Here is a 13,440-nt window from a genome sequence, read left to right as displayed (position 1 = left end):
AAATCTGTCAGATTGCGAGGGCATCTCTTGTGCACAGCCCTCTTCAGGTCACCCCACAGATTTTCAATCGGATTTAGGTCTGGGATCTGGCTGGGCCATTCCAAAACTATTTTGGGGTCATTGTCGTGCTGAAAGATGAACTTCCTCTTCATCTTCAGCTTTCTAGCAGACACCTGAAGATTTTGGGCCAAAATTGACTGGTATTTAGAGCTGTTCATAATTCCCTCCACCTTGACTAAAGCCCCTGTTCCAGCTGAAGAAAAACAACCCCAAAACATGCTGCTGCCACCACCATGCTTCACCGTGGGTATGGTGCTCTTTTGGTGATGTGCAGTGTTGTTTTTGAGCCAAACATACCTTTTGGAATTGTGGCCAAAAAGTTCAACCTTGGTTTCATCAGACCATAACACATTTTCCCACACGCTTTTGGGAGAGTTGATGTTTTTTTTTTGCAAAATTTAGCCGGGCCTGGATGTTTTTCTTTGACCCTACCTCATAGTCCAGACATATGGAGAATACAGGAGATTGTTATCACATGTAGTACACAACCAGTACTTGCCAGAAATTCCTGCAGCTCCTTCAGTGTTGCTGTAGGCCTCTTGGCAGCCTCCCTGACCAGTTTTCATCGTGTCTTTTCATCAATTTTGGAGGGATGTCCAGTTCTCTGTAATGTCACTGTTATCCCATATTTTCTCCACTTCTTGATGACTGTCTTCCCTGTGCTCCATGGTATATCTAATGCCGTGGAAACGTTTTTGTTCCCTTCTCCTGACTGATACCTGTCAACAATGAGATCCCTCTGATGCTTTGTAAGCTCTCTGTGAACCCTGGCTTTTGCTGGAGGATGCAACTGAGTAAATGTCTGAACTTTATTTGGGGTTAATCAGAGTCATTTTAATTGATGGCAGGTGTGAAGCCAAAAAGACTGAATGCTGTAATTAAATCAAAAGGTGCTTCAACAAAGTATTAGTTTAAGGGTGTGCACACTTATGCAACCAGCTTATTGTACGTTTTTTATTTTTTATGTTTTCTCCCCCTAACAGATTTGTTTGTTTTTCAGTTGAATTGTACAGGTTATAGGTCACATTAAAGGTGGGAAAAGTTTTGAAATTATTTACCGTGGTCTCATTTTTTTTTACATCAGAAAAATCTATCATTTTAACGGGGTGTGTACACTTTTTATATCCACTGTATGTAACCTTCCATTTTACTGTGGTACTTAATAATAATTACACTGTTCAACTCTCAAATCTGATTCGTCAGAACATATCAACAGCATGGCTTTAACAGTTGTCTCATCTCATTATCTGTAGCCGCTTTATCCTGTTCTACAGGGTCGCAGGCAAGCTGGAGCCTATCCCAGCTGACTACGGGCGAAAGGCGGGGTACACCCTGGACAAGTCGCCAGGTCATCACAGGGCTGACACATAGACACAGACAACCATTCACACCTACAGTCAATTTAGAGCGACCAGTTAACCTAACCTGCATGTCTTTGGACTGTGGGGGAAACCGGAGCACCCAGAGGAAACCCACGCGGAGAACATGCAAACTCCACACAGAAAGGCCCTCGCCGGCCACGGGGCTCGAACCCAGGACCTTCTTGCTGTGAGGCGACAGCGCTAACCACTACACCACCGTGCCACCCGCTTTAACAGTTGTGCTGGTCATAATTCAATTGATATGTTTATACTGTATTAATATGCTTGCTCGAAAGCATTATCATTTCTATAGTAACAACTCATTCACTGGGATTTGTATGGTGCATACTACAACGAGACTGTCAGTGATGGCGTAGCTCACTCCGCCGCCGTCTAGTCCAGAAGGAATGATCTAAAGTGGGCCACCTTGTACAATAAATGGCGCAGGCTATATACACAAGCTATATATAGAGGCTATATAAACACTAGGAATACCGACCTATTTGCCAAAAAGAATCCATAATGGCAAGGAATTGACTGAGAAGAAGCGATTTTTGTTGAACTCCTCATTAAGGATTAATTAGTCCATAACTTCATTAATAATTGTAATTAAGCAAATCTGGGTAGAAGTTATATGTACCCTAGGTACCCCTACCTTCATGCCAGAAAGAATCAAAATCAGTGAAGAATTGAGGGAGAAGAAGCGATTTGTGTGGAAACTGCTCGTTAGGGATTAATTACTCCATATCCTCATTATTACTTGCGATTATGCAAATTTGGGTAGAAGCCATGTGCACCCCAGGCAGACCTACCTTCCTGCCAAAAAGAATAAAAATCAGTGAAGAAATGAGAGAGACAAAGCGATTTTTGTGAAATCTGGACGACGACGAACGGACGACGGACAACACATAACGGCATAAGCTCATCGCCTGTCAGCCAGATGAGCGAATAATCTAAGGCTTATAATAAACAGGAGAAAAAATATTATTTAACAAAGAAAATGTATAAATATTGATATGTCTATAAGATGTTTATACAATATGTATGGCACTTTGTATACAAGTTACACTGGATACAAATAAGATGTTTAAAATCCCTATTAAAGCTGCAGAATTTTCTGATGTAAAAAATTAAACGAGAGATCAGTCATATCAGATCTTTTTCTACCTTTAATGTGATAAAGCAACCGACAAAATTCAAGTAAAATATAGAGCAAAATAGAAATTATTTAGAAAAAAAAAATCCTTACAATAACTTGGTTGCACACCCCAACCAATACTTTGTTAAAGCAGCGCTTGCTTGTAATACAGCGCTCTTATTGGATAGCAATCTACCAACTTTGTACATCTTGATTTGGCAATTTTATTCCACTCAGTATCATGCTGAATTTTTTTTCCTTCATCCTCACCTGTCTAACAGAGGCCTGCGGATTTTGTATCAAACTATATAGGAATCAGAAGCAATCCATGCCCCCCTCTAGCTTGACTACAGCCCTAATCCCAGCTAAAGAGAAGCAGGCTCATAGCATGATGCTGCCAACACCATGCTTCACCGTGGGTATAGTTTTCTTTGGATGAAAAGCTGTCTTGTTTTTGCACCAAATACCATCCATCCATCCATTATCTGTAACCGCTTATCCTGTTCAGGGTCGTGGGCAAGATGGAGCCTATTCATTGGATAAAGAATTGACACTAATGGCCCTTTTCCACTACCCTTTTTCAGCTCACTTCAGCCCGACACGGCTTGCGTTTCGACTACCTCAGAGCAGCACAACTCAGCTCGCTTCAGCCCTACTCAGCACCCAAACGTCGCACGGTTTTGGAGTGGGGCTGAAGCGAGCCAAACCGAGCCGAGTGGGGCTAGGGGCGTGAGGAAACACTCCCCTGTGCACTGATTGGTGAGGAGGAGTGTCCTCACATGCCCACACACGCCCCGCGAGCACGCTGGGATCTGTAAACACCATAAACCTGGAAGAAGAATAATTACGAATTACGAGAATTTCTGAAGCCTTATGCGCCTCGCCTCATCTATACGCTCTTGCCAGTATCTGTTGGCGTTGTCGGTGACAACAAGCCACAGCACCAAGACCAGCAACACTAACGACTCTATGTCCTCCATGTTTATTGTTTACTATTCGGGTCGTGAGACTACCGCTTAAAAGGTCACTGATGTCACTGTTTGCGCCGCCTAACGACATCACGTGACGTCCACCCACTTTCGCTAACTCCACCCAATGTGTCCACCCACTTCCAGCCAGCATGGTTCAGCGCGGTTGTAGTCGAAATGCAACTCCAACACCCCCACTCAGCTCGACTCAGCCCAACTCAGCACCGCACGGCTCAGCCCAACTCAGCCGCGTTGGTAGTGGAAAAGCGGCATAATTAGGACCTTGGAGAATGTATCTGGCGGCACGGTGGTGTAGTGGTTAGCGCTGTTGCCTCACAGCAAGAAGGTCCTGGGTTCGAGCCCCGGGGCCGGCGAGGGCTTTTCTGTGTGGAGTTTGCATGTTCTCCCCGTGTCCGCGTGGGTTTCCTCCAGGTGCTCCGGTTTCCCCCACAGTCCAAAGACATGCAGGTTAGGTTAACTGGTGACTCTAAATTGACCGTAGGTGTGAATGTGAGTGTGAATGGTTGTCTGTGTCTATGTGTCAGTCCTGTGATGACCTGGCGACTTGTTCAGGGTGTACCCCGCCTTTCGCCCGTAGTCAGCTGGGATAGGCTCCAGCTTGCCTGCGACCCTGTAGAAGGATAAAGCGGCTAGAGATAATGAGGTGAGATGAGATGAGAATGTATCTCCGAGGTCCTAATTAGAATATGGCAGTGGGGGAAAAAAAAAACAAGCCTGTACCACATCCATCCATCCATTATCTGTAGCCGCTTATCCTGTTCTACAGGGTTGCAGGCAAGCTGGAGCCTATCCCAGCTGACTATAGGCAAGAGGCGGGGTACACCCTGGATAAGTTACAGGGCTGACACAGAAACAAACAACCATTCACACTCACACCTACGGTCAATTTAGAGCCTCCAATTAGCCTAACCTGTGTGTCTTTGGACTGTGGGGGAAACTGGAGCACCCAGAGGAAACCCACGCAGACACAGGGAGAACATGCATACTCCACACAGAAAGGCCCCTGTCGGCCACTGGGCTCGAACCCAGAACCTTCTTGCTGTGAGGCAACAGTGCTAACCACTACACCATCGTGCCGCCTGCACCAAATACATCTTTTGGAATTACGCCCAAAAAAGTTTTTACTTATTTTGCCACATGGTGTGGGGTGATTGTATATTTTGGTAAAACTGATTCAGGCATGGATTTTTTTTCCCCTCCTAAGAAAGGGCTTCCATCTAGCCACCCTAATCCATAGCCCAGACATGTGAAGAATATGAGATTGATGCAGGAAGTGACCAGTACTTGCTAGATATTCTTGAAGCTGTTTTAATGATGCTGTACGTCACATGATAGCCTTTCTGATAAGTTTTCGTCTTGTCCTTTGGTCAATTTTGGAGGGACTTCCTGTTCTTGGTAATGTAACTGTGGTGCCCCATTTTTCGTTGATGGTGGCTTTAAGAGCATTCCATGACACATCTGATGATTTGGAAATTCTTTTGTAACCCTTGCTTGATCAATACCTTTCAACAATGATATCCTGTACATGTGTTATCTTTCTTTGCCCTATAAAGATTCTACAGTAGCAGTCAAACATTTGGACACACTGACCCATTCATAGCTTTTTCTGTATTTTGAGTATTTTCTACATTGTAGAACAACACTGAAGACGTCAAAACTATGAAATAACACATGGAACGTATATGGAATTATGTGGTAAACAAAAAAAGTATCAAAAAACCCAAAATGTTTCATATTTTAGATCCTTCAAAGTAGCCACCATTTACCTTGATGACGCTTTGCACACTACTGGCATTATCTTAACCAGCTTCATGAGGTAGTCACCTGGAATGCTTTTCAATTTCTTGCCTTCTTAATGCGTTTGAGATCATAAAACAGTAAATACTAAATAAAAGGCTACGTCCACACACATACGTTTGATTTTTTAAATGGGGTTTAAAATGAAAATGATCTCTGTCCAGACAAGAATTTTAGCCCCATATCAGAAATAATCTCCTTCCATACTAACACACCTGAAAACATGTACAGGTAGTCGTCGACTTACGACCTATGCGACTTACGACCGATCGACTTTACGACCGTCTGTTTATGACTGGCAAGTGTTTCCCAGCTGAGCTAGCTGAGCGTACGACAGTTTCTGCCCCAGCTCCCGGCAGCGCCTCTCACCGCATACAACAGTTTCTGCCCCAGCTCCAGGCACATGCGCAGTCTCTCTTGCGCGCCCTCGCGCACTCCGTCATACAGTTTCCGCCCAGCTCCTGGTTTATGAAACGAGCAAATGCTCCCGCCAGCCCGAGCGCTGCAACAGCTGATAATGACGTAGACGACCCACAGCCAAGCACCAGTGATGCCAGCGGTCACTAAATTTTGTATTTTGCTATGTTTTACATTTGTATTTTGGTATGTTTCAAACTAAAACGTTTTCTATTTTTCACACCTGTATTTCGTATTTTTTGTTTTGCACATATTAAACGAATTGTACTGTACGCAGTGTAGTATGCAGTGTTTGACTTAAACCAAATAATGAGCCAAGGTAATGAAATAAGAAAATGTTGATCAAATAAGACTTTAAGATGATTACAATATCATTACACATCACAATATACTTACGTTCATTTAACATAGGCCGACTTACGACCAGATCGGTTTACGACCGGTTAGTCATAACCAAACGCAGTCGTAAGTCGATGACTACCTGTATTACATAAACATTCATGAACACTGGGCTTGTGTGTACCTGTATAAACAGCTGATGCCGTTTCTTTTCTCCCAGAAAAGGTTCACATGATAAGAGTGTGATAAATCATGGAAGTGAATGTAGGTGTCTGTGTTCACTCACTTCTTCCAGCTTGTCCCAGTTATGTGTGTGGGATCGCTGGCATGTGGAACCTATTGATCCAATTAATTAACTGGAGCATAGTTTTACGCCAGATGCCCTTCCTACCACAAGCCACCTATTTCTGGGCTTGGGAAATAACTATTCACACCTATGGACAATTTAGAATAGCCAGTTAACCTAACTGCATGTCTTTGGACTGTGGGGGAAACCGGCGTACCCGGAGGAAACCCACACAGACACGAGAAGAACATGCAAACTCCACATAGAAAGACTACTGTTGGCCGCTGGGTTCAAACCCAGAACCTTCTTGCTGTGAGGCGACAGTGCTAACCACTACACCACCATGCCACCCATATAGGTGTCTGTGTTATCGTTTTCAAACGTCTCCGTTTTCGCCCATCTACACTAAAACCAGGCTTGCAGTACTCGAGTCCGACTCATGCCCTAATTTTAAGGACACGTGACGTGACTTGACTTGGACTTGAGTACTGATGACTCGGACTCGTGTATTAACTGCATTTGGACTTGTAAATTGGAGATGAGGACTCAGATTTTTTTCTTCTTTTTTTTGTAACATGCCATGAGATGTTTGGCATGAGATATTTATATCTATATTAATTTTTGTACTAATTTCGTGCAAAAGAATGCACATTCACCTGTTCATACATCGTGTTCAGGAACAAACTAACGTTAATGACGCTAAAATGCCTGGAGAGAAGCCTCTAGGATTGTCCGCTTTGCCTACACAGACTTCTCGTGCAGTGGGAAAAAATGCACTGTTATGTGTTCCATATGTAGAAGAACTATCGAGGAGACGACGGGGACAACCTCGAACTTCAATCGTCATTTGGTAAGACTCCACCCAGAGAAGGAAGTGACACGCTATGTTCATTGCTCTGTTGATAGCAGGGCTTGCTGACCGATGAACTAGCTAGTGTTAACCCTCTCTCATGTTGTTTGCCCTGTTGATAGTGGGCGGGGCTTGCTGAGCGATGAACAAGCTTTTTATCTGTAGCCTGTTAACTAAAATGGGGCAGTCGAGCAGTAACGTTAGTCCAACACGGTAGCAGAGACGGTTTCACATAAAGGCAGCAACAGCCACCGTCAAATGGTGCAGGAGGAGTCTTGTTCTCGGACTCAAAATTTTCTTTAATGACTGGACTCAGACTTGAACACTGGGGACTCAAGACTAGACCTAGACTTGAGGTTTAGTGACTCGACGACAACACTGACTAAAACGTTACCCCAGAGTTTTCAAACTAAAAGGAGGCAAGCAACGTTTCAAAAAGTCTCCATTTTTTGGGGTTTTAAAAACCCCAGAGGCGCCACGGTGGTGCCTCACAGCAAAAAAAGGTTCTGGGTCCTAACCCAGCAGCCGACGAGGGCCTTTCTGTGTGGAGTTTGCATGTTCTCCCTGTGTCTGAATGGTTTCCTCCCACAGTCCAAAGATATGCAGGTGAGGTTAATTGGTGGCTCTAAATTGACCGTGAGTGTGAATGGTTGTTTGTGTCCCTGTGTGTGTGTGTGTGTGTGTGTGTGTGTGTGTGTGTGTGTGTGTGTCAGTCCTGCGATGAGCTGGCGACTTGTCCAGGGTATACCCTGCCTCTCGCCCATGGTCAGCTGCGATAGGCTCCAGCTTGCTCCCTGCGACCCCGCGTTGGATAAGCGGTTACAGATAAAACAAACAAACAAACAAAAAAAACCCAGAGTACCCTGAGGTGCCCTTGAGCAAGGTACCTGACCCCTGACTGCTCCCCGGGCGCTCTGGTGTGGCTATCCGCTCTGAGTGTGTGCGTGTGTTCACCGCTTCAGATGGGTTAAATGCAGAGGATGAATTTCACTGTGCTTGAAGTGTGCATGTGACAAATAAATAAAGGGGTTTTTTTAGGTTTAGTGTGAACACCGGGCGTAAACGTAGCAAAACAGATGCGTTTTAAAACTAAAACATATTACAGTAGAGTGGGTGTAGCTTAATTGTGCTGCCACAGGACAGAGGAATTTCCTTTTGTTTTAATCTCTGGCAAATCACAGTAGTATAAGAGGCATAAATTTTTGATGTGCTGCGAGAGTAAAATAATCAATAATTTACTTTATTATAACACTATAATAATTCTAACACATGGATGTTTTTGGCTACTGTTACGCCAAAACGGAGAAGGGGAGGCGTGTTAGGAGAGAGCGTGAAAGATGGAAGGGAAGGCGCTTAGAATCGAGGGTAGGAACACTGAATGTGGGAACATTGACTAGCAGAGCGAGAGAGTTAGCAGGTATGATGGAAAGAAGGAAGTTGGACATTTTGTGTGTGCAGGAGACGAGGTGGAAAGGAAGCAAGGCCAAGAACATTGGAGATGGATGCAAGTTGTTTTATTATGGAGTCGATGGAAAGAGAAATGGTCTTGGTGTTGTTTTGAGGGGAGAGTTGGTCAACAGTGTGATTGATGTGAAGAGGGTGTCAGATAGAGTGATAGGCATGAAGTTGGAGATTCAAGGAGTGGTAATCAATGTTGTGTGTGCGTATGCCCCACAGGTTGGATGTGAGAATGAAGAGAAAGAGTCTTTCTGGGAAAAGATGGATGAAGTGGTAGAAAGTATACCGAGGGAGGAGCGCGTGCTGATAGGAGCAGATTTCAACAGACATGTTGGCAAGGGAAACAGAAGAGATGAGGATGTGATGGGCAGATATGGTGTAAGAAAGAGAAATGTGGACGAGCAAATGGTGGTTGATTTTTCAAAGAGGATGAATTTGGCAATAGTCTTGTGTTCCCATAAAAAGCAAGCACCATTTATTTTAAGATTCTTTAGGAACAACTGACACAGTGTACCATATAGTCTACACTTGCAATTTATGGCAAAAAAAAGAGAGAGAGACAGAGAGAGAGAAGAGATTCTGCAAAGAGCTGGTCACGTGTCAGCTGTGAGAGGCAAAAGCTGTAACAAGAGTCAGAGTGTTTAAACAGTTATCGTCATAGAGACACAGTTCGAATGCGACATAAATAACGCAGGGATTGCCTTGACCACAGATACAATGAGTGAAACATCTGCACCTCCACACACATTTACTCCCTAAGAGCACTCCTTTCTCTCTCCTCAATATTCCCTTTTTTTCCCATCGTGCAACATGTGCCAAACTGCAATGGTTTTTGCTCCCTCGGATAAACTGTTTAATTTATGACTTTCAAATATTTATAACTCAAAACGGTTCTGATTTTAACTTTTTATGTCTTACAAAAGATATGTTTTCCACTCACAGCACTGCTCATATATTTATACACCTGGGTTTTCACCAATGTGAACCGATTCACACAAATTCGTTCGGAACATTATGGTTCCCTCATGCAAAATATTTGCTTCTCCCACAGTAATGCATGCAGATTTTATGCAGAACCTTTATTTTTAAATACATTTCTGAGTAGATAGTATCTCCATCCTTGATTCTTGTATGCTGCATAAATGGGAGTAAAAATATATATATATTTGAGAGTTAAAATCGACCGCAAAGTTAGCATTCGAGCTGCCCCGCTGAGCCAGCCAGCCCTGAGTGCGTGACGTCACTGCAGGAACCGGTTTTAAGGCCGAGGCCTTTGACAGCTATAGACCAAAGTCATATAAATAAAAATTTATGGTGAAAGTAAGAAATACCGTTACCAACTTGCTCAACTAAGACTTCATTGATTGTGGGTTGACTCTCATTAAAACAGGATAGGTGTTATAACTTATGCAACATACATGTACATGCATGCATTTTCACTGATAAAACGTAAAAGGCTAATTAAATAATCAGATGAACTGGGACAATCACATTCTGAAGCAAATTAAATAATCTTATACCGGTAACTTAAACACACAATACAAGTTACATGTATTAATCTAAATGCAGGTAAACAACGCGTTTTTGTTGTTTTTTTTATCCTAATGAGAGTCGCAGCTTACCCGTCTGTGTTCTCACTTCTTGAAGGCCGACTTTGTGGCCAATTGTTTTGAAACAATCTGACTTTCAGTTGTTCGTTCAGTTCTCCGTTCATTCGCATCTTCCACGTAACGGCGAGATGGCAGCAATATCCAGTTTAAAAATAAGACAGCTGATCCATTCATTCTCTCCATACTGAGTACTCCGCCATTACTGCTCAGCTCAGGCAATTACTAAAACCCGGGATGAAATGGAACGTCACCGGTTTTAGCAACAACCGTGAGGAGGTCACTGCTTGAGCGATAATATGTCCCATTCTGTCCCGGGTTTTAGCAACAACCCTTGGCTCACACTCCAGGAGAACTGGTGCAACTGAACTTGCTTTCCTTTTCTTGTAGTTTTCTTTTCCTTTAATTGTTGCTACTGCACCCTCTTTCAGTACGGGCTTATAGCCAATGCTTCTCAACAGATCAGAGGTCTCATACGAGTCTTCAGTAAAATGTGCGGAGCAGAGGAGAGACCACTTCGTAGCCACCCAATGTGCCTGTGAACTTCTCGCAAAACACGTCCAAATCTTTGCAGTTTGAACCTTCTTGGGCCATGAATGCAACGTAAATCCACCTTCTGTCGTGTTGCTGCACCCGCCAGTAACACATCTGCATGGCATGGTGATAAATTAGCTCAAAATGGAGGCTCGAAGTTGCAGTCAGCTCTGTGTTTTAGTATAGTGGAAATGGCGATGAGACCGATAGACTTCCTGGTGTGACATCACGGATGTCAAGGTCATTCACTCAGACCTCTACCTATATGAATCACTTTAATCATAAAAATTACTATATTAGATCTATTGTTAACATTTAAAACTATTCCTGTGCCATTCTTGAGGTCTCAAGGCATTTATAAACAAAAAGTAAGGCCATGGTTCTGCATAAATTTTCTGAAAACCTGCTACATTAATCTTGGCTCTGATTTTGATCAAACTTCCTGTCCTGCTGGAGCTCTGACGGAGCGTCACTTCCACAGAAGAGATAGCAGCATGTTTCTCTTCATTGGCCTTGTTGACTCTCCAAACATAGCAAGCATTTCTGCTTAGGAGCAAAACGTTCAGTTTTTGTCTCATCAGACCAAATGAAGCTTACGCATGCTATTTAAAAAAATTTATATATATCTCCAAAGGGATTTATTTTGTCATGGCAACCAAATCTGTTTTTATATTTTTATGATTTTGTTTTTGTTTAGGTAAGCTACATCCTTATATATTAGATTTATAGAATCAATAGATTTTCTTTTGAATCTTTTTTTTCTAGCAGTGGTGTCTGATATTTTTCTTCTTCTGGATCTTGATCTGGTTTCATTTGAATCAGTTTTACTTCTTTTTTTTTTTGTCGAACGGTTTCGAAACAGAACTGATTGGCCTCTATGTCTTCAAATATCTTTGTGCAACTTTTCCTCAATTTATAGACTTGATTTACTGTGTCTTATATGCCAGTCGTTTTCTATACAAAATACGGTAATGAATTACAGACCAAATTATGTTGACATTCAACATGAGACAGAACAGATTGCTGTCAGGAACTTTGCTATAATAAAAGTGTAATAAAACTTGTGCAATACCGGACCTTAAAAAAAGACAGTATCCTGAAAAACTTCAACCCACAGACAAGAACTTTTTTTGTTTATTACATACTTTACATCTGTTGCAAGGATGAGAAGTATAAACTTAGATTTTAAAAAATTGTTATCTTAATCTCTTGGGTGTTTTAATGACACATGCTATGGGGATTAAAACATATAAGCAGCACTGTATTGGTCGTATGTAGTGGAAAACATTGTAGGAAACAATGTTCTGAGCTGTTTTAAAGATAAAACTAAGTATAATGGGTCAGTAGACACGACAAAACGTATGAGTTGTTCATTTACAGTTTAATATCTGTATCTGTTTCTCTGTTATCAGCTTGTATGACTAATATTCACCTTTCAGTTCAGTCCTAGTGAACATCTTCCACCTAAAAACAACTGTGTTCACTATTGTTTGTGCATCTTCAAACAGGCTATCAGAAATCCCAATGCTGAAATCCTGAAGTGATCTATTAATCTATTGATCAAATAGTGATAATGGATTTGCCTTTTTCATGCTCATCATCGTCCAAGCTTTGTTGCTTTGTGCTAATGGAGAAAGAGAGTGATACACGATACATGAACATACACATGGATTCCTACCTTTTATTCCAAAGCTAGACTCACAACCCACAATGTTGCCGCCCTTGGTTTTCCAACTCTAAAATCCTCCCTCTGCTTTTTCCCAGGCTTTTAAAAATACTCCATTGTCAGATCTGCTCCCACTTTGGCGCAGTGCAGCTCTCAGTCATCCTGTGCTTGAAGATCCAGCGCCTCTCTTCTAGCAGTCAGTGATGGCGAGGCGAGATGTTCACCATTGTTTGCTTTCCCACAAGGCCTGACTCCTGGAGACCCTTCCACGAGAACTGTCACGCTTACACGTAGAAGAGAACAAGAGGTTCTTCCCTTCGGTTCTTTTCCTCTATCCCTCCCTGTTCCTTTCCTTTCCTCTCTGTTGCCTCCCTCTTGTCCTCCCTCCCCCTGCAGCACATCAATAGACCCAAATACTCCAAAACCTCCAGCAGCCAATAGCACATCAGCAGGCTCAGATCCTGACCAATCGCCTTCCAGGATCATTTTTGAGACTTGAAGGTTGGGTCAGAGAGCTATGGGGGGTAGGTATGGGAAAACGCGAAGCCTTGTATGAAGGGGAAAAAAAGAGGGAAGAAAGGGAGAGAATGACCAGTTAGACATGCTTTTGGTATTACAACATCTGCACAGCAACTCATGTTGCACAAACATTAATACCACAACTGGATGTCATGAAAACAAATGTCTGTTAGTCATTACTCTGAAAGCTCAACAAACAATTGGCAAATAACAGGACCAGGGAGTATTAATCTATTGTCCACTTAATCTATTGTACACGGTGTTTATCAGAAACCAGAAAACAGTCTTGCTCTGGGATGAATGTAAAGTATGTTTCAAGCTGAAAAGAGTAATGCTTCATTGTTACTCTGACAGAAATGCACTAGGATGTGGGAGCGTAAGGGGAGGGAGTTTAAGAGATTTGACGATTTCAGAAAGGG

General features: G+C 42.7%; 1 protein-coding gene across 3 annotated transcripts in view; it reads right to left on the bottom strand.

The window, feature by feature from the left end:
* Nucleotides 1-12,887, bottom strand: part of arhgef10lb (Rho guanine nucleotide exchange factor (GEF) 10-like b) — an 86,628-nt gene extending 73,741 nt beyond the window's left edge. For 2 of the 3 annotated variants that reach the window (XM_060938247.1, XM_060938248.1), the window contains exon 1: nt 12,515-12,887. The gene's annotated coding sequence lies outside the window, so the exon portion shown is untranslated. The remainder of the gene's footprint in view (nt 1-12,514) is intronic. The other variant, XM_060938246.1, reaches the window with a different exon arrangement.
* Between the last annotated feature and the right edge of the window lie 553 nt (nt 12,888-13,440).

The sequence above is a fragment of the Neoarius graeffei genome, chromosome 13 (genome assembly GCF_027579695.1).
Source record: "Neoarius graeffei isolate fNeoGra1 chromosome 13, fNeoGra1.pri, whole genome shotgun sequence".
NCBI lineage: Eukaryota > Metazoa > Chordata > Actinopteri > Siluriformes > Ariidae > Neoarius > Neoarius graeffei.
Note: the sequence above shows the minus strand (reverse complement) of the source record. Positions and strands in the feature narration are given on the sequence as shown.